A 19153-nucleotide genomic window follows, 5' to 3' on the forward strand; every position below is an offset into this window, starting at 1 on the left:
TTACTAAAGATCATAACTGTAGCTGTAATATTTTCAATACTTCAAGAAGTCTTTGAGTTTGTTAATTTCATGGAGGCAAAGCTATTTAAAAACAATACCATTTGAAAAAAAATTGAGGTCTAGTTTAGAATAAAGATTTTTCGCGTTTTTATTTTTTGTTCAGGTTAAAAAAGGTGAATATTTTTTATAAAATAAAGTTATACTTTAAAAACACAATTGAATATTTCTTTATGTACAATCAATTGTGAACATTATAGTTGAAGGAATGTAAACTCGAAAAATTGGTGATTTTGAAAAATTAACGACGGAGCCAGGAATCGAACCTGGCGTATAGAGATGCTTGACCGCAGCCTTACTCCTATGAGCCTATGAGATTTTGATGAAATAATATCTGTGCATTGAAGATATTAAAGAAATGAAATGACATGGAATTTTGAAAAAGGTACGCCAAGGCAGTACGTCGGAGCGTAACACCGCCCTGACTCTGTTGTCGTTAATTTCTCTCATCACCTTTAAACATTATACTTGTTGGCAATTTAACCATAAACATCATTCCATATTCTGTATTCTATTCATCCGCATCACGGAAGTTGGGAAATCTTTCTCTCATAATTTGTTGTTGAATTCGTTGAGCCATCGGATCAACATCATTCTCTACGGGATGAGCTATCGGTGCTAGTTGTTCGTCATCTTCATTGTTTAATCGTAGTTGCACTCTCATGTTGTGCAGTACTGCACACGCATTAACAATTTTCGCTGCGAACGCTGGTTCGTACATCAAGACTCGCTGGTATGACAAGCATCTCCATACAGATTTAAAAACTCCAAAAAACCGCTCGACGACGCTTCTAGCCTTACATAGTTGTTGTGTATATTGATGTTGTCGCGTATCTTCAGGAAAATTGGCCAGAGGTGTTAACAGCCAAGGCTCCAACGGATATCCAGCATCACCTGATGGAAAATATATTGATTTAGAAAAAAGTAGACTAAATATAATATGCATATTATGTATATAAAACTCAAACTGAACCTATGCTGCTTTGCTGAGGTGTTGACCAAGATTCATCACAGCTTCTTGAGGCAGGCGAAAAAGGCTGAGAAACTCTTCTCGTGGTAGCTGAAAAGGATTCTGAGCATCTCTCAGTCGCCTTCTTTCCACACGACGTTCGAGTCGACGTAATCTTTCCTCAAGAACGAATACATCCCAAGCAAGGTATTCGATAGCCATGATCCTTTGAGATTGAAGATAATCAAAGAAACAGCGTAAATAATAGACTTAATAGTAGAAATGAATTATTAATCAAATTAATGAATAATTATATTTGTGGAAGCAACTTTGTGGGTTCTTCGGAGCAACACTACAATTTATAGGTTATGTTATTCTTTTTTAGAAAATAATGAAATCTATTCTACAGTTTTTTCTGAAGTCAATCTGCATTGATAATTCCTAATTACTGCAAAATTCAACTTACTTACTTGTTATTTCAAACGTCGTAATTATTTTTCACTTTCGGAGCACTTTTCGAAGCACTTTCTCGGAGTCGAGAAAAATATGGGAAACGCACACCACTCCTCTAGCTCGTGTGCAAAGTGTCGTTATAATGGTCGTTATAGCGTACCGAGGGGGTCTCTGAGCCTCGCTATCCGCTCGCACCGTAACGACATCATAACGACACTTTTCGTTACTAATAACGACAAAACTCGCTAAGAATAGTGTACAGAATCGCATTTGTCGTTATAATAGCGACGCGGTCGGTAGCATAACGAAACTTGTCGTTATGAGTCCATAACGACAGCATAACGAGTTACAGAATCGCGCTACAGGGCTCACAACAACTTCCGCAGTAGTCGGAGGAAGAGCGAGAGGAATTTCCGATACGGACTCAGGAAAATGACGAGGTGGAAATAGATACCGCGCAGTTGCCAGCGGGCGCACTGGGGGCCGAAACAATAGCCCCGGTCGACAGGGAACAACACGCGAGCGTGACCGCAACGGACAATGAAAACCAGCCTGATCATGAAGTTGACCTTGGAGAGGACGTATTAAACGTTATTGGACCGCGTTTGGAACCGGACCAGAAAAAGGCCCCTGCATTGCACAAGGATATTGTCATTCGTTGGAAAGAGATTTTTAAAAAAGGGATTTCTAACGAGGAAAACAAGAACCTAGTGGAAAAATATAATATTCCCGAAACTTGCGGATTCATAGCTGCCCCAGTGCTAAATTTGGAGGTTATTGCTGCAATACAGGAGAATGTCAAAACAAGAGACAAGCGTATTACGGAAAAACAAGAGCGCATCGCTGCCTGCATGGCAGCCAACGAAAAAGCTATCGCGATTACATTAAAATCGGACAGTCCAGATAAACTCGAACGGCTCGAAATTGAGAGCGACATAGGAAGACTCCTGGCTTTTGTCCAGAGGGAGGAATCAGAAATTCGCAAGAGTTTAATCCTCGCGAATCTCAATTCATCCGTCAGAGAAATCTTGACGGGCTCGACAGTCGACGGTTTCCTGTTCGGGGAAAATCTGGAAGAAAAAATAAATACTGCAAAGACAATTGAGCGTGCATCAAAGGACCTTATCCAACGGGAAAAACCATCAAAATTCAAGGATTCAAAAAACCAGAGGGGCCCGCCGGCGAAGCGACAGTTAATGCGCAAGAGGAATTGGACGTCGAGCGGGCCAAAGAAACCGACGAACGACAAGTTGGGCCGGGACCGAAGAAAACATATCCTCGAAAGACGCGGTTCCCGGACAGACGCCGTTAATTCCCAACGTACGTAAATCTGCGGGTCGGTTACGGTTTTTTCATCGAGCATGGGCAAAAGTATCGGCTGATCGCGAGATTAATGAATGGATTAGAGGGTTAAAAATACCCTTCACATCGCTTCCTGTGCAGGGCCGAATCGGGGAAAAAACAAATTGGTAAAATAACGAGAAATTGGCAATCGAGAGCGAAATCAAAAGGTTATTAGAAAAGGGCGCGATACAGACGGTTACTCCGTCATCCGACCAGTTTTTATCAAATGTTTTTCTGGTGCCAAAATCCGACGGTACGCAACGATTCATTTTAAACTTGAAAAAACTTAATGAATTCATAAAGGCGGAACATTTTAAGATAGAATATTGGCGGGTGGCGAAGTCGCTAATTGAGCCTAATTGTTTTATGGCATCAATCGATATAAAGGACGCGTATTACCTCGTATCAATCGCCAAGAGTTCTCGAAAGTTTTTACGTTTCCAATACAGCGGTGTATATTACGAATTTAATTGCTTACCGTTCGGTTTAAATGTCGCACCTTTCGTATTTACGAAAATACTCAAACCAGTGGCAGCATATTTAAGAAAACAAGGCTTTAGATCCGTTTTCTATTTAGATGATATTTTGCTTATCGGGAAATCATACAAAGAGTGTGCGTAAAACTTTCAAGCTACGACGGCTATTTTAGAAGAATTCGGGTTCATAATCAATCAGAAAAAATGTTGTACGATTCCCAAAAAACGATGCAAATATCTAGGGCTTATTTTCGACTCGGAAAAAGTGACAATCGAGTTGCCAGAGGAAAAAACCAAAAGATCTCTTGATCTATTGAAGAAACTTAGGAAAATGAAAAAGTGCTCGATTCGTGAGTTCGCATCTTGGATCGGTACTCTCGGCTCGTGCTGTCCAGCAATGAAATATGGCATGATACATATGAGACGGTTCGAAAAAGTCAGATTATTAGCGCTCGAAGCAAATAATAATAATTATGACATGACCATGGTCATTCCGGAGGAATTAGAACAAGATATAGATTGGTGGACGGTAAATATAGCCTCAGCCAGTGCCTCGCTGAATGAGCCAGTATTCGATTACGAGATTTTTACCGACGCTTCGCGTACAGGATGGGGAGCAGCTTGCGAGGGGTGACGAGCAAACGGACACTGGAGCACGTATGATTTAAAGTTCCACATCAATCATCTCGAGTTGGTGGCCGCATTTTTCGGACTTGAATGTTTTTTAAGCCACAAGAAACAATGCAACGTGCTTCTTCGTATCGACAACACCACCGCGGTAGCTTACATAACTCGTATGCGAGACAGCCGGTTCGATAATCTTAGCGATATAACGAAACAAATTTGGAATTGGTGCGAGGTCAGAGATATTTGGATCGTTGCGGGATATATCGCATCGGAAGAAAATATAGAAGCAGATTACGAGTCACGCAAATTACAGCCCGAAACAGAATTCGAACTTGCGGATTATGCGTTTCAAAAAATAGTAAAGGTCTGGGTGAGCCAAGAATTGACCTGTTTGCCTCGCGAACAAATACGAAATGCAAGCATTATATTTCATGGCGTCGGGACCCCGAGTCATTCGCGATTGATGAATTTACCGTAGAATGGAATCAATGGTTTTTTTACGCTTTTCCGCCATTCTCAATTATTTCGAGAGTTTTGCGAAAAATTTGCCAGGACCGCGCAGAAGGAATCGTGGTTGTTCCATATTGGGAAAGTCAACCTTGGTTCCCCTTTTTCTCTTCGTTATTGATTGGTGATCTTGTTTATTTCAAACCAAACGTTAATCTGTTGCGTTCTTCCAACAGGGACCCTCACCCGCTGTCGAAGCAACTTACATTGGTTGCCGGCAGGCTATCAGGGAAGCGTTCATCTTGAGACAAGCCCCAACGGAGTCAATCGACATTCTTATTGCGTCTTTAACAGATGCAACGATCCGGCAGTATGATTGTGGGTTAAAAAAATGGTGGTGTTTCTGTGCAACCACCAGTCTCGATCCGTTGAGGGGCTCGCCAGTGGACGTTTTATCGTTCCTTACAAGAGAATTCAAAAACAACGCGTCATATGGGTCGCTCAATTGTTATCGTTCAGCGCTTTCACTTATTCTTGGTTCGAGTTTAGGTGAAGATGACAGAATAACACGATTTTTTAAGGGGGTTTCCAAAATTAAGGCCTTCTGCGCCACGGTATGATTCGACGTGGGACCCACAAATTGTGTTACGATTACTTTCAAGCTGGGGTTCAAATGAAGAACTTTCGTTAGAGCGACTCTCTATGAAACTAGTAACGCTACTAGCGTTAATGACAGGCCATCGGCTGCAAACTTTTTCGTTAATAGATATTCGTAATATCCGAAAAGTCGACGAAAAATCGTACGGGATAAAAATTCCGGACCGAATAAAAACTTCGGCTCCAAATAAAAAGCAACCGGTATTGCGCTTACCGTTTTTCACAGAGGATAGGTCAATATGTCTAGCGTCAGCTCTCGAAAGTTACTTGGAAAAAACAAAAGATTTACGTAACGCGATTTTAAGTCTTTTCATTTCTTTCAAAAAACCGCATAAGGCGGTTACGTCTCAAACGTTATCCCGCTGGGTAAAGAAGATTTTGTCCATAAGCGGCATCGAGATTAATGTTTTTTCCGCATATAGTACGCGTCACGCCGCCACCTCAGCAGCAAAACGGGCTGCCGTAAGCGTCGATTTAATTCGAAAAACGGCGGGTTGGACACAGGAGTCTGCAACCTTCGGTCGATTCTACGACCGAGAGGTTTTGTCAAACGAAGTCCAATTTGCTGAAGGTGTTCTCGGTAATAGAGATTAAGGCTTTATGTTTGTGACCTTATTTGATTCTTAAAATATGCAGGGCGAAAAATTACATGCGTATTATTGCATTATTGCGTTTTTGGTTTGAAATGTTATGAAAATTTCAAAATGTTTAAAAAATAAATATAACAATTTTCTCAACAGCCGTAACTCGCTTTAAACAGCTACAATTTGATCTCTGAAGGAAGAGGCGCAAAATACAATTAACGATTAAACGAACTTACCTAAGTGAAGTTCAATCGTGATTGTATGAGCGCCTCTTCCGAAGAGATCAGTCCCGCCCACCCATTAATCTCGTATGAGATACCCAAAATATATCTGTTACGGCTTAGAAAATAGAACTTTAAAAAAATGAGAATAAACAACGGAGCAGGATATGGGTTGCATAGCAACCCGGGAAAAAAGCTTGCTTTAAAACTTGTGGCGACAAATGAGGGAAGTGAGGGGTACTACAATTTGATCTCTTCGGAAGAGGCGCTCATACAATCACGATTGAACTTCACTTAGGTAAGTTCGTTTAATCGTTAATAATACTACTACAGTAATAATAATGTAAGTATGTAAACGCGCTTCCCCGCGTCGGCCGATCTACCCTCCCTTCTCAACCGCTTTCACACGCTCGTCCGTTTCCACTCATGTTTGCAAGTATATTTCACCTATTTCGCAGCATTTTAACGCAAAATCAGAATATACGTCTTGTAGTACTACACTTCTACTTTCAAAATCTGTTTGGAGAATTGAAATAGGATGATCAGTAACGCATCCAGGCACGCTGCAAAATAGTGCAAAACAAAATTCGAATGGCAATTATGGTAAAACTAATTATCCGACAGCGCCCGGATTCATTCACTACTATCTCGCGGAGAGCTTGCGCTATAACTTGAAAAAATGGCGGCGTTATACATTTTTGGAAAAATGCCATGTTTTACGGTTTTTCCGGTTTATTTCCGTTAATTCGATCGAGTCGTTTCAGAGCTCATTTTCTTTGTCTTTTTATTATCTACAATTCGTCTATTAAAAATATTAGGACTGCTTCATAAGTTTTGATTTTACAAGCGAAAAACGAAAAAAAAAACACGATTTTTTGCTTTTAAATGTCTCTATCTAATAAAAAAGTTTCAAACAAATGAACAGGTAGAGAAAGATTATAATAACAATAGTAAAAAAAGACTATAATAACAATAGTATAAAAAAGATCATAATAATAATAGTATACGCATGAAATTGGCGGTGGGGTGAGATCCCGAAAACAAAACAAAAAGCATCTAGCAAACCCTTTGACAGCTGTCATCGGCTGTTTATGACAGTCTTTGACAAATATCTTTACAGCTATCTCTTTCTGACGCGCAAAAAATGAACATGCAAACGAAAATTATCAAGATGATTCCCGACCGGAATTGTCTTTTTCACGCGTTGGCGTATTGTGTATACGGCACTCAAGATCGACACGCAGAGGTGAGACTGAGTATCGTTTCAAATGTAGTGGATAATTGGCTACATTTGCGGGTTTTATTACAGGTAATGAGTCAAACGGTGCTGTGATTAGGTCACCTGGTGATTACAAATCACATATGAATAAAAATGGAATATACGGGGGAGAAGCAGAATTAGCTGCAGCTGCGGACATTTTTAAGATATGTTTAATCGTGTATCGCGAAGAACAAATTCATCCACACCGGATCGAATCACAAAATGAAACACAATTCTCGCTACTCTTCACCGGCGACGGAGACAGTGGACACTTTGATGTCTTGCAGAACCAAAATAAAATTCAGATAGTGAGTAATAAGTATGAAAAGTGAAAATCAAATAATAGTAAATCTAAATATATCACCAAACAGTCAACAGGACAGCCAGGATTTACGATGACAATGGAGTTAGGAGGAGTTTCAAGCAGCAGACAAGGCGATGAAGATGGTGGATGGTCGGAAGTATCACAAAAGTAAGAGGAAAATAAAATTGTAAGTGCGAAGAACCAAATAAGCCATAGAATAATATCTATCAAATATTCGTATAACCAGGTAAGAGGACGACCAGGATCGATGTTGACCACAAGAGAAAGAGGTGTTTTGCGGAATGAACAGCAACGCAAATATTGAGAAAAAAATAATATAAAGAAGGTAATTTTGGAGAATAACCGGCAGAGCGGTAGTAAAAATAATTCAACGAAGGGTGTCGAAGAATTAGAAGAATCAATTGTGATTATTGATTTGGAAAATAAATCAAGAGGACGACCAACCAATGTGATGGACATAGAAGAGCGAAAAATTAGACGACGAGAACAGCAGCGAAAATATAGGGAAGCGAACAAAAAATATCATACTGGCTTTTCAACAAACGAACAGAAAGGAGGAGTTTCAACCAGCAGACAAGGCGATGGAGACGGTGGATGGTCGGACGTATCACAAAAGAAAAAGGAAAATAAAATTGTAAGTGCGAATAACCAAATAAGCCAGAGAATAATAATAAACAAATATTCCTAAGTAGTATAGGGGCACTTTGGGGCGTCGCAACAAACCCCCCTCGCTCCCCTCTCCGGCGCCAGCCCCTCGCCTAGGAGTGACTTTGGGGCCCCTTCCTCTTCCCCCGCAGCCCCTCGTCGAGGAGGTATTTTATTCTAGAAGCTTCTCCGGACGACCACCCCTTTCCCGCAACCCCTTACCAAGGAGCGGTTTTTCCGCCTCGAAGCTCCGCGGCTCGTCAGCCCTTCGCCCGCGACCCCCTCGCCAAGTGGTGAATATCGTGTGACGACCCCTTACCCCGGGTACCGTTGACCGCGAATCAGATTCCGGACTCTACGGGATGGCCTCTGGGCCTGTGCACCCTGACCATGGGACGATCTCCTTCCCCTCACCCTGGTGCCCCTGGCCGTGCGGCCGATTCTGGGGCCACCTACCCATCTGGCCCCGCTACCTCCGTTCACGGAGCGAACTCTGCGACTTGGACGTATCGGGTTACAGGTATTCCACCCCGGCTCTCATTCTTTCTCCATCCCTGCTCTCTGTGTCGGGTGCTCGTGTCACTGACCTTACCCAGCCGTCAGTGTTTATCCTAAGGTTTACGTGTGCTTGGAAAATATAGACCTGGTCACTCTCTCTCTCTTTGTTAATGCAAGACTATAGGCATACTTAGATGTACGAGGATCAGGGCGGGTGGGTGAGGAAACAGAACTCAATGGTGGATTGCGTAGAAAAATCAAATCTCATCCTCACAGGTTTATTCGGTTAACACAGGTGCAAATACATACATGGTTATTACAGATAACGAATAAATGATAATTACAATGTTCTTATAATTACACAAGATATGTTAGCAAGGTTTTTTATTTACCAGCCTTATAATCAGCAACATTACAATTCTTAGAGGTACAACATTGAAGACAACTTATAGGATAAATGTGATTTGAATTGATGGTGTTAGTTTTGCGTTTTGTGACATGGGCTATTCGGTTGTGGAATAATTCTGCGATACGATCGTTTCTTTCGAGGTCAGGAGTAAATATATTGAGAAAATCCCGCAGAGAAAAACCAGCAGCCATAAAGTGCATAAACATAATACAAAATTGTCCACATACATCAGAAGTGAGGCTTTGAAGCTGTCTGTCGTTCCAGTCGTATCGTCTGCAATTTCTTCGTAAAGTCCGCTTATGGTGAGGGACGAATGGTGGTAATCCGAAACTGTCGAAATATGTACCGTGTCCGGAGGAACTGACGAAAAATGCCACCCAGTGGCTACCGGGGCGTGTGTGATCATCCGTGTTTGACACAAAGGCTGTCGGGCGTGTCCAGATGAGGGGTATCTGATCCGCTGCAAAAACCCCGGTCTTCCCGTTCGGAATTGGCGGCATCGCGCTCCATATCTGTAGACTCTCCATTTTGTACCTCGTCTTCTTCTTCTCCTTCTTCTTCTTCTTCGCCCTCGTTATCGGAGATAATCATACCACTCGTAGAAGATTGTGAGGAGGTATGTGAGTCAATCGCAGTAGTAAGTATGTCGTAGGGAACGGTAACTTCGCCGTCTGACGTAGGCGCAGACGGATCAGGAGAGATTTTCAGTGAAGCGACTGACTCTGGTATTACTGCCTGTAGCGTGAAATTTCTTTTTGGTACCTGCAGTGGCTGATTACTAGTCGAACTCTCCTCTCCGGTGATTTTGGGCTTACTGGCTGACAATGCTTCTGTATAATCGTATTTAGTTAGAATATTGTTATTGTTGATCCATTTCTTCAGTTTGAGTGCGTTGTTCATCGCACATTTGAAAAATTCCTCCTTCTTAACGCCGTGGAAGAAGCACCATACCGAAGACCGTTCCAGTTTGTCCAACGCCGGGCAATCGATGTCCTCCAAGTTGAATACTTGACGCGCGGTACTACTTTCAATATATTTACATTTATCGTGTCCACGGGCAAAGATTCGATGAGCGTTACGTGCGATTTCTCGGAGGTCAACGTCTAATTGAACCAGCGAGATATCACCTTCAAACCACTCGATGCCATGATGGTAGCAGGTTACGTAATTGTTCACGCCACGTTCTTTGAGCGGCAGATCCGTGAAGGGATATGGCGGTTCTATTAACCAATGCGCCGAGTAGCGGTGATCGATGGCGACGACTGCCACCTCTTTCGGTATAAATTTACCATAGATATTTCGAAATCGTTGAATATCTATCACGTAATCCATACTTGAACTCTCTCTCTCTCTCTCTCTCTCTCTCTCTCTCTCTCTCTCTCTCTCTCTCTCTCTCTCTCTCTCTCTCTCTCTCTCTCTCTCTAACGGAAATCACCACCTAGTATGTCATAGAAGCGGTCGTGATAGGAGGGGCGTGATCTCCCTCTCTTTCTTAGCCCGAAAAATCTGTAATGACCTGACGTGCAGCATCAACTTCAATAAGATTATCAAATTCAGCGTTCACTAGGCAATTCACAGTTTCTTTGAGAGCATCGTCGAACCGCACTTCGACCCTGAGAGTTCCATGTTTGATGAGCGACCAGTGCGATGTACAGCTGGCCGAGAGGTCGGGGGTTAGGTCAAAAGCCAATAGACAATTTCCTTTAGCGAACTGCTGCCGGCCGATACCGTTTCCTTCGTTCAGAAAATGAATCCCCGTACCGGAGAAGAGGGTGTATCAGAGGGGAATAAGCGTCCACGTAGAGATCGTCTTTGCCAAAACTCATCTGTAGCGGCTTCGATGGGACTTGCACCCCGTCGACGTACAACGACAGGAAATTCAAAGAGTAGTTTTGAAAATTTAACGGATTGCGCTGTCTGTCGCCGTTGAAGGCTTTATTGCTGACAAAACCGATTATCACTCGTTTCGGTAGTTGTCCGAGTATGACATTGTCCAGTGTTTCTGCCTGTACTCCTGCGTGTATGGTGAAAGACTTCACCTCGACTCTGGTTACGGGATATTTTGCCGTACCTTTGGCTAGCGTCCGTGCGTGCGCCAGCAAGATTCCAGGGCTGATCTTCATTCGGCGAACGAGCAGTGAAGTTTCCAGTATGTGCAGCTTGTGGCGATTTTCGGCTTCCATGATGCAAAAACTGTCTCTTGATCTCACAAGTCGACGACGCAGTTCCACACCGTTGATTAAAAATTTGTCTTGATTAAATACGTCACAGTGCAGATGTCCAATCAGATCAACGGTACGTGCATTGCTCATGATCCGTTTGCGTTCGATGAAACCTCGGTCAGCACCGACGGCGTCGGCGTCGTATACATCTGATACTCCATCCTCGCTGCCGTACCATAGAGCCGAAGAAAGATGGGATTTTTTGGCGGGCGGTGCGTAATTCAGTAGAGTCTCTACATGATTGAACATCGAGTGAAGCAGATTGTTTACCGGAGCGACATGCGGAGTAGCCGCGTTGCCTTCGCCTGCCGGTGGGGTAGGAGCAGACGGTTATAGCTTCACTCGTACGCTAAGCATAGTGTGTGCCAAATCGATGTATTCATCACCGTTTCCAGGTACAACAAATTCAATCGGGGAATCGTCGGTTAGAGATGATACGGGCTTGTAGTGTACCCATTGACCAGCCTCAATAGACGTTTGCGTTGGTGGTAGAGAAAACAAATCCAGTTCCGACTTCATACACTGACCCGAGTGCGCGTGCAGGAAGGCCATTGTTGATGTTTAGATTGAAGACGAGCGGCGCGTGGGCTTACCGGGGTCCGAATATGTCTGTAAGGTCCCGTTTTTTACAACACTTTTTCCGCTTAGTTTTCTTGACGGTTCCGGCACGCTTGGGTATCTTGGCCGATGTTTTCTTTTTCGACCTTCGTCTAATTTTTCTCGTAGTACCAGCTGCTCGGTGCGCGCCGACAAGTCTGTTGACGCGGGCAATGTTTGACTGACGCGCTAATCCGCCGGCTCGGCTTTTATAACCGCTGCCCTTCATGAGTTTATCAATTTTTTCTTCAGCAGCTCTTTTCAATTTGTGTCCTGATTCTATGAAACGACTCTTGACTGCCTGTTTGAAGGGAGTGTCGTTTCTTACGTCTGTCATGACGTTCATCCCTGCACGTAGTGCTTCTCTTCCGACCGCGCGAGCACCACTGGACAGCAGAGGTAGTATTCGACGAAACAGGCCTCCCAAGAAGCTGCCGATTCCGTGCCCGCGTTGATGCGGTGCTCCTCGGTAAACCGTCTCAATGCCTCCACCGCCGAGCTGATTTTCGTAATGTTGTATATAATGAGCCATGTCGTACCTGGTATGTTTTCCCTCTCTTTTGCTGAGCGACTCCTGTGATTCCAGTCAATTACTGAACGCGTCTAAAATGCAGCGTCGTCAGTGTCCCGCTCGTGAATGGTGCTGGACTACCGAATTGATCTCTTATATCGATCTCGATGGTTTGAAAGTTCGTGAGCATCAGTGGTACGTAGTACAGTGGCGATAGTGTTTTCATCTCTGATTCGCCTTGTAAGATATTGTCTTTGCCGCATGTTTGAATGACTCGTAACAGCGGGGCGTAAACATCTCCAACGATACGTGGCTCCACCAGATCACAATAAATAAACATCTGGCAGCCGGGGATCCTTGATGATTTGTTGGTTTCGGATACCTTGCAATCTGATACCTCAACTGCACCTTTCCTAGGAGTATTGTAATGCGTGACGCAGGGTATCGTTTCATTTTTCACTGGCGCATACCCCCGAGGGTGTTTAAACGTGAGTGGATAATGAATTTCCGCCAGCCCGACTTCCCAGTCTCCCGTTAGTTGAATCTGACGCGGTAACTGGGTAATGTAACAGCACGTCCGATTCTCCGGAAAAAACTGCATCGAGCTGTTGCTCGGTAAAGTTAGGTAAAACTGATCCCGGGACATTTTCTTTGATGCACGAGTCGAACGGTGAACACTCAACGACTGCGAGACATGCTGTAATAACACGCTATTTTATCATCCCTGTGTTTCCCCCTCCACACGCTGAAGTTCAGGGTCGTAGAACAAGCCGTCGATTACTTCGCCGTTGAGATCTTCCAAGACGTACACTATCGGTGAACGTGCAAGCACTCGTCGGATCTTGAATAATTGTTCGCTCCAGTTTGCCGCGTAGCCTTTTTCAAATGTTCCCTTGGTTTTACTAATTCGTACAAAATCATTCTTATGGAATCTCGGTTTGCCATTTGGACGCGGAGGATAACGCTTTTCCATGTGGGCACGTGCTGTAGCAGCATTGCGAAGCGTCACTTCCGACGGCGCCATGCCGATGCTCGAGTGAACTGTATTGTTGTAGGCTTGCACGATTTGTGGCAAAACATCGACGTAGCGTTGCGTCTCTTTATGCGTGAAGTAACGCCACAGGCGTTCTTTGAGTGTACGATTGAATCGCTCCACGATAGCTGCTTTCACGTCGGGATTACGAGTAACACGATATCGTATTTCATTGTCGCGAAGTATCTTCTGAAAAGCACTCCCGACAAATTCTTTACCTTTGTCCGTTTGCAGTAGGTCGGGTCTGCGCGGCGTAGTGTGTATCACTTGCTCGAAACCTTCAGCAACGGTTGCGGCTGTCTTTCGTTTCAGCGGGACCACCCATGCGTACTTGCTCAATACATCAATGACCACCAGGAGATAGCGAAAACCGTTGTTGCGGCTCTTCATGGAACTCAGGTCAGCCAGGTCAGCTTCCCATACGTCGTCTATGTTGGAAACGTTGTACCTTGCTCTCGGAAATTTCCTGTGCACGGGCTTGTGTAAGGTGTAGGCATTCTGAGCTGCCAGCCATTTTCTCACCGAATCGCGAGAGTTGTTTTCGCGTGCAACATCTTCCAGAATTCGTGCTCCCGCGTAACCGGCAGTATGCGAGGGATTGTACTACGTTTCTTCAAGAAGAGTCGTCATTTTTCTTCAGCCGAAGTGTTTTCCAACCGGATTTTGCTCCGGTGGCGCGTTTGCGTAGAGCGTATCCTGCGTCGTGAGAACGGCTGGTTACGGGTGTAACGTTTGCGGAACTTCGTCGCTTCGTCGGGGAACTACTGGTGTGTGTCAATAGTTGTTGCGATGTTACCGTCGGTAGACCCGGAGCGTCGAATGTGCGTATGTCTTTCCAAAGCGTATCGTTTCCCACGTATTCTCGGGGTACGTTGATCGTCTGAAGAAACCGTGCAAACTGACCAGCCCCTGTAGGAGTAAAAGTCTTCCTAGATCGCATGGCATGATTGACCAGGTCAACGATGTTTGTGCCGGGAACTGTAACGCCGTCTAACAAGACGGTTCCTGCGGCATCCCAAGAAAATCGTTCCGGTACGCTGCCAAGTTCGCGCATCAGCATTTCGGCCTTCGCACGATACTTCCTTGGTACCGCTGACGCGACTTTCTTTGCGCGCGTTTGAACGTTGCCAGGACTCGCAGCTACGGTGGGAGATATCATTGATTCTTCGGCTGTGTTTCCGTCTTCTTCTTCCTCCTCCTCCTCTTCCTCCTTCTCTTTTTCCTCGAGAACGTCTAATTTCATGGGTTTGCGTGCGTCGTTTGCAAAAAACAAATATCGTTGAAGTACCTGCTGATAGAGTTTCCATTTTTCTGCGTCGTCTTTCGACGGTTTGTTCAAGATGTCCTTCATCTCGTTGTCAAGTCTTGAAGCGGGATCGGTGCGTGTGGTAGTTGTATTTCCAGGTGAAAGCGTAGTGGCTATACCCTTGCTGACGCGTTGTTGAAATCTCTCCATACTCTCCATAAGAATTAAAACCATCTTCTTTGTACGTTCCATTTTGCTACTTGGAGAAGAGGCTGGAAGCTAAAGTCCCGAGTAACGGAGCGAGCAAGAGGGTGAGAAATCCGTTCCCACGTTGAACAAGAAAACGTTTTTTGGACTTCCAGGTACCCTGGTTGCTGGCCAACCGCCGTAATGTCTGTTTATGACGTGCCAGACGATTTTTCTGAATTCTGGACAGTGCTACGTTACCCTCCAAGGTGTTCAATGCACACTCACAAATAGTCTTTACCAGCGAATTGTCGGCCGTGCGTAGCAATGCCGATCTCTGCAACGGGTTCAATTTCTGCAGAGCGTGCAGCGCTACTGCGTTTGCTTTGGTGAAATCGGCACGAGCTCTGCGACCGGACGCGGTACGGCGTATTCGAGGCATCACAGCTGAACGACTGGAACCCGGTGCGCATTGGTGACCTTTATATCCTTTCGCGGAACGTAGACATAGTGATTATCGTCCGAAGGGAAGATGTTTGATCGGAAACGGCAATTCTCCGGAGTGGATTGCTTCAGGTCGAAAAGCAGATATCCGTGTGGCGCTGCGGTAGCGTCGTGATAGGCCTCTTGGAGAAACCTCGGATCTTCGGGATACAACTGTCTGGCAAGATGTTGAATTTGGGCACGATCCCGTGGATTTTTGAAGAAGACTATGTAGTTTGCGTTGAGGGAAATATCTCGTTGACCGTTGCCCTTGTGAAAGAGATTTTGTGTCATGTAGAAAACGCTGAGGTTCTTATGATGACAGACCTTGGTAAAAAGATCAACGACAACATTGTTTGTTGAAGCCTCTCGCATCAGATCGTCGATTACCAAAAGTTTCGGTTTTTTGTCACCCTCGTAATCGGCGTGTTGCGGTAACCCCTCGCGGTACTCTATACTCTTGTCCCCGTCGTACAACGGCTGCCATTCGTCAAAGTACCATATCACACGACTAAATCTTGTGTCGCACATTGACGTTCCATGACGCAGAAAGTTCTTAACGAAATTTGATTTACCGCATCCTGATGGCCCGGCTACAATGGCCGAAAACGGATGTTTCCAACGTGTGTCCGTCATCGAATAAGAAGAAGAAGAAGAAGAAGAAGAAGAAGAATCCAGGGATAATGCGGGATCTATAAAAAATTGAAACAATTGAAAACACGTTCTTTTACTACGCTAGCTTGCTCGCGGCGGCGGCGGTGGCGGCGGCGGCACTCCCTTCGTGCGCTGACCATGAGCTTATTCAAGCGCACGCGGAAGCGTAACCGCGCAGGTACGAGCTCATCGGCGCGGTCGCGGTCGAGCTGATTGTGCGTGAGGCGCGTACGCCATGCGCTTATTCGTACGCGTGCGCGCAGTGATATCAGCTTGAAAACAGCGCGCCCCGCCGTGGTTTACGAGATGAATTTTTACGAGCAATGCGAGATTTTTTCACAATTTTTCATGCGTAGGGTTTAAGCGTGGTACTAACCTTTATACAGTTTGGCGGGACACATACAAGAGAGTATCTGATGGGTTGGCCTGGCGTCTCGCCGGTTGGAATAACAGACGGTTAGGGTAAGAATCCCTTCGGTGTCCTCTGTCTGTCCGTCTATTTGTTTGTCTGTATATCTATCTGTCGCTTAAACGCGCGCGTGGCTTGCCGTCCGGGTGTCTGTACTACCGCAGGGTGAGAAGAGGGAAGCTGTGGTGTGCAACTGCTCGGAGTCCGGGATCTTCGTCATCATCCAGTGCGATAACCGTAGGGCAGCGTATCGAAACTCGTGACGCAACAACGCCTTTTCACGTACACCGGTTTACACGTTTTGTGCTCGGAGCGCGTCACGACTGCGTGCAGTTCCGTTCGACGAATGGCGCAATACTCCAAGGGAATGGGTGCAGCGGCTTCTACCACCATCCGCTTGATGGCCTCGAAGTTGATTTTCGAGCTCGTTGCGTGATTCAGTGATATGCCTTTCACCTTGCAAATTTCCACCTCTTCACCATTCGGACGTTTAATGATGAAAGCATAGAATTTTGGCCCTCCGGAGACGAAAGCGCGTACAAAACTCCCACGGCCGTAAGACGCCAACTCGTCCGTGAGGTCGCCAAGAAAGTTACCCGTGGGAGGTTCATACTCGTTTGGCCTTCGGAGGTTTCGGGTATAAATTACTGAATCGGTGTCGTAATAGAGCACGCGCCGATCGAGCTTCTCAAGGAACGAGAAGAGCTTCAGCCGAGCCTGGGCAGTGGTGTACGAGGCAATCACGACGTTTGCCAGCGCTGCCGGTTCAACGCTGTGTTGCGCGTGCGACCAACGCACGTACAACACTTCGTCGTTCACGGGCAGCAAACCGGACACCTCGACTCCAGGGTTGGTCAAAAGCTCGAGCAGCTGCTGACGCGTCTTTATAACCTCTGTTTTTACCAGATTCTCGCGTTGCCCGAACTTGCCCCAAAACGAATTTAAGCATAATTTGGAGACTGATCGCATGCCGGGATTCTTAGCAATACGGTCGCGATCTAGCCGTATACCCTCGACCCGCCCATACTCATTAAGGTAGCGCATTCGAGCCGGCTCGTCCTCGCATTTAGCAGGCCAGCCGCTTGCCTCTTGCTTAATCTTGAGGAAGGTGTCGATATAGCCGGCGAAATGCCCACCTTGACGAGTAGTCGGGTCAAACGATGTCACCGTATACGACCAGATCTCGCTTATGCTCCTGATCTTGTATCCCATTTCCACGGCTTTTTTTAATTCGATCGACACCCACGTGCCCTCGAATTCTCCCGCAGCCTCGTCATCATGTCTACACTCGTCCTGGTTCAAACTCTCACAACATGAGCGGCACAAGGCAAACATAAGTTTGTCATGCATGCGCACCGGCAAAACAGGGTGATAAAGATTGCGAGGCGGTAAAACTCGGCACTTGATGAGCCCCTCAACTCGCGTGATGTCGCAACCGCTTGACCCTGTCAAGAGCTTACACTCCTCTCCAACGTAGACCGTCGGGTGGTCAACAGGGAACCTTCCATTCTTACAGATGAACGGATACAACGAGCAAACATCGACGTATCGTATTTCCTCGTACGCGTTGCCCGTTGCATCTGTTTTCACCTCGTAGTATCGGGAAGCGTTCCCCGCTCGACCGCCGTAGAACGCATCACGTGGATTGAGTGCTTCGCTCGTGGCAGTGCCAGCGATCAGCGGGTGTGTTGCCACGTACTCCCTCATCTCCTCGTTCTCCCTCAAGCTCCGATCAAACTCGCATTCCCACTGTTCCGTCACGTGGTAACCCAATTCGCGCATACGGCTGATCTTTGCACGAGTTTCCTCGTAACGCCTATCCAACGTCTCGCCGTTGACGCTACGCCTATCGCGGTTGATTCGTAAACATTTACGACAGCCGTGCCAGAAACAACCGTGAAACTCGTAGACGTGTCGCGTACCGTCGCTCGCGACATGGTATCCGTCCACCTTGCAACCCGTCTCCGGAATCCGAAACTCACGTCCGTTTCCGGCATGCCTGATGTCAATACCCAGCTCGCGCTCTTTCACGACCAACCACTTCAGAGCCTTACGAGACTGGGCAACGGCAAGACGATAGCTGCCCGATGGCAGGATACCTATTCGCTCCGGTTGTAAAAAATTTTCACGGAACAGCACCGAACAAGCCGAGGCAATTGTCGTGCTCTCAGTGAAGGGACACACTCTGCCGCACTCCAGAAATATGTCCCTGAATGCTACGCACACACGTCGCAGAATATCCACGTCCGACCGACAGTACGACAACAATTCCACGTCAAAGTCGAACAGATGGTCGTTCGCTACAGCCTCGTTGTACCATGAGTAAAACTCTGCTCGCGCATCGCTACTCATGGTATCCGGAGAGTAAAACTTCGCTGCGGGGAGCGGTCCCACGTAACCCACGTTTTCACGGGTATTGAAAAGGTGGGGGACTACACCTTTCACGGAAGTAGTCGGTAGTCCAAAAGCCTTCGGTAGCGCCGATAATGCCACAGGCATATATGCTAAGGAATCCAGAAATCGGGTGTGACCCGTTTCGAGCATAATGATCTTACTGCCGCTTAGGATGACCTGCGGCGGGTTTCCATCCCGCTCAACCATATGCCGCAGTATGAATTGCGCGTCAAAACCTTTTGCATTGTGCGCAATGCATACGATGCGGGCAAAGTCCTGAACGGGTCGAGTAGCAAAGTCTACTAACTCCTTCACCGGTTCCCTCCTGAAAACGAACTCACGTACGAGCCCGCAAGCGGAACAGCCGTTCGATATATCGGGATCGTGGATACATTGCGTACACACTTGTTGCGCTACGCATAAGTTCGGCACATGTATGTTTGTCGTCGCGTCACCGTCTACCGT

General features: G+C 45.9%; 1 protein-coding gene and 1 long non-coding RNA gene across 4 annotated transcripts in view; both read right to left on the reverse strand.

The window, feature by feature from the left end:
* Positions 1 to 19153, reverse strand: part of Tg (transglutaminase) — a 519386-nt gene that overhangs the window by 56751 nt on the left and 443482 nt on the right. The window lies entirely within an intron of this gene.
* On the reverse strand, positions 721 to 1820 carry LOC124210642 (uncharacterized). The gene is made up of 3 exons (XR_006881273.2): positions 1477 to 1820; positions 1031 to 1232; positions 721 to 951 (listed from the first exon to the last, which is right to left on the reverse strand). It is a non-coding gene; the product is annotated as an uncharacterized lncRNA (long non-coding RNA).

This window comes from Neodiprion pinetum, chromosome 1, assembly GCF_021155775.2.
Source record: "Neodiprion pinetum isolate iyNeoPine1 chromosome 1, iyNeoPine1.2, whole genome shotgun sequence".
NCBI lineage: Eukaryota > Metazoa > Arthropoda > Insecta > Hymenoptera > Diprionidae > Neodiprion > Neodiprion pinetum.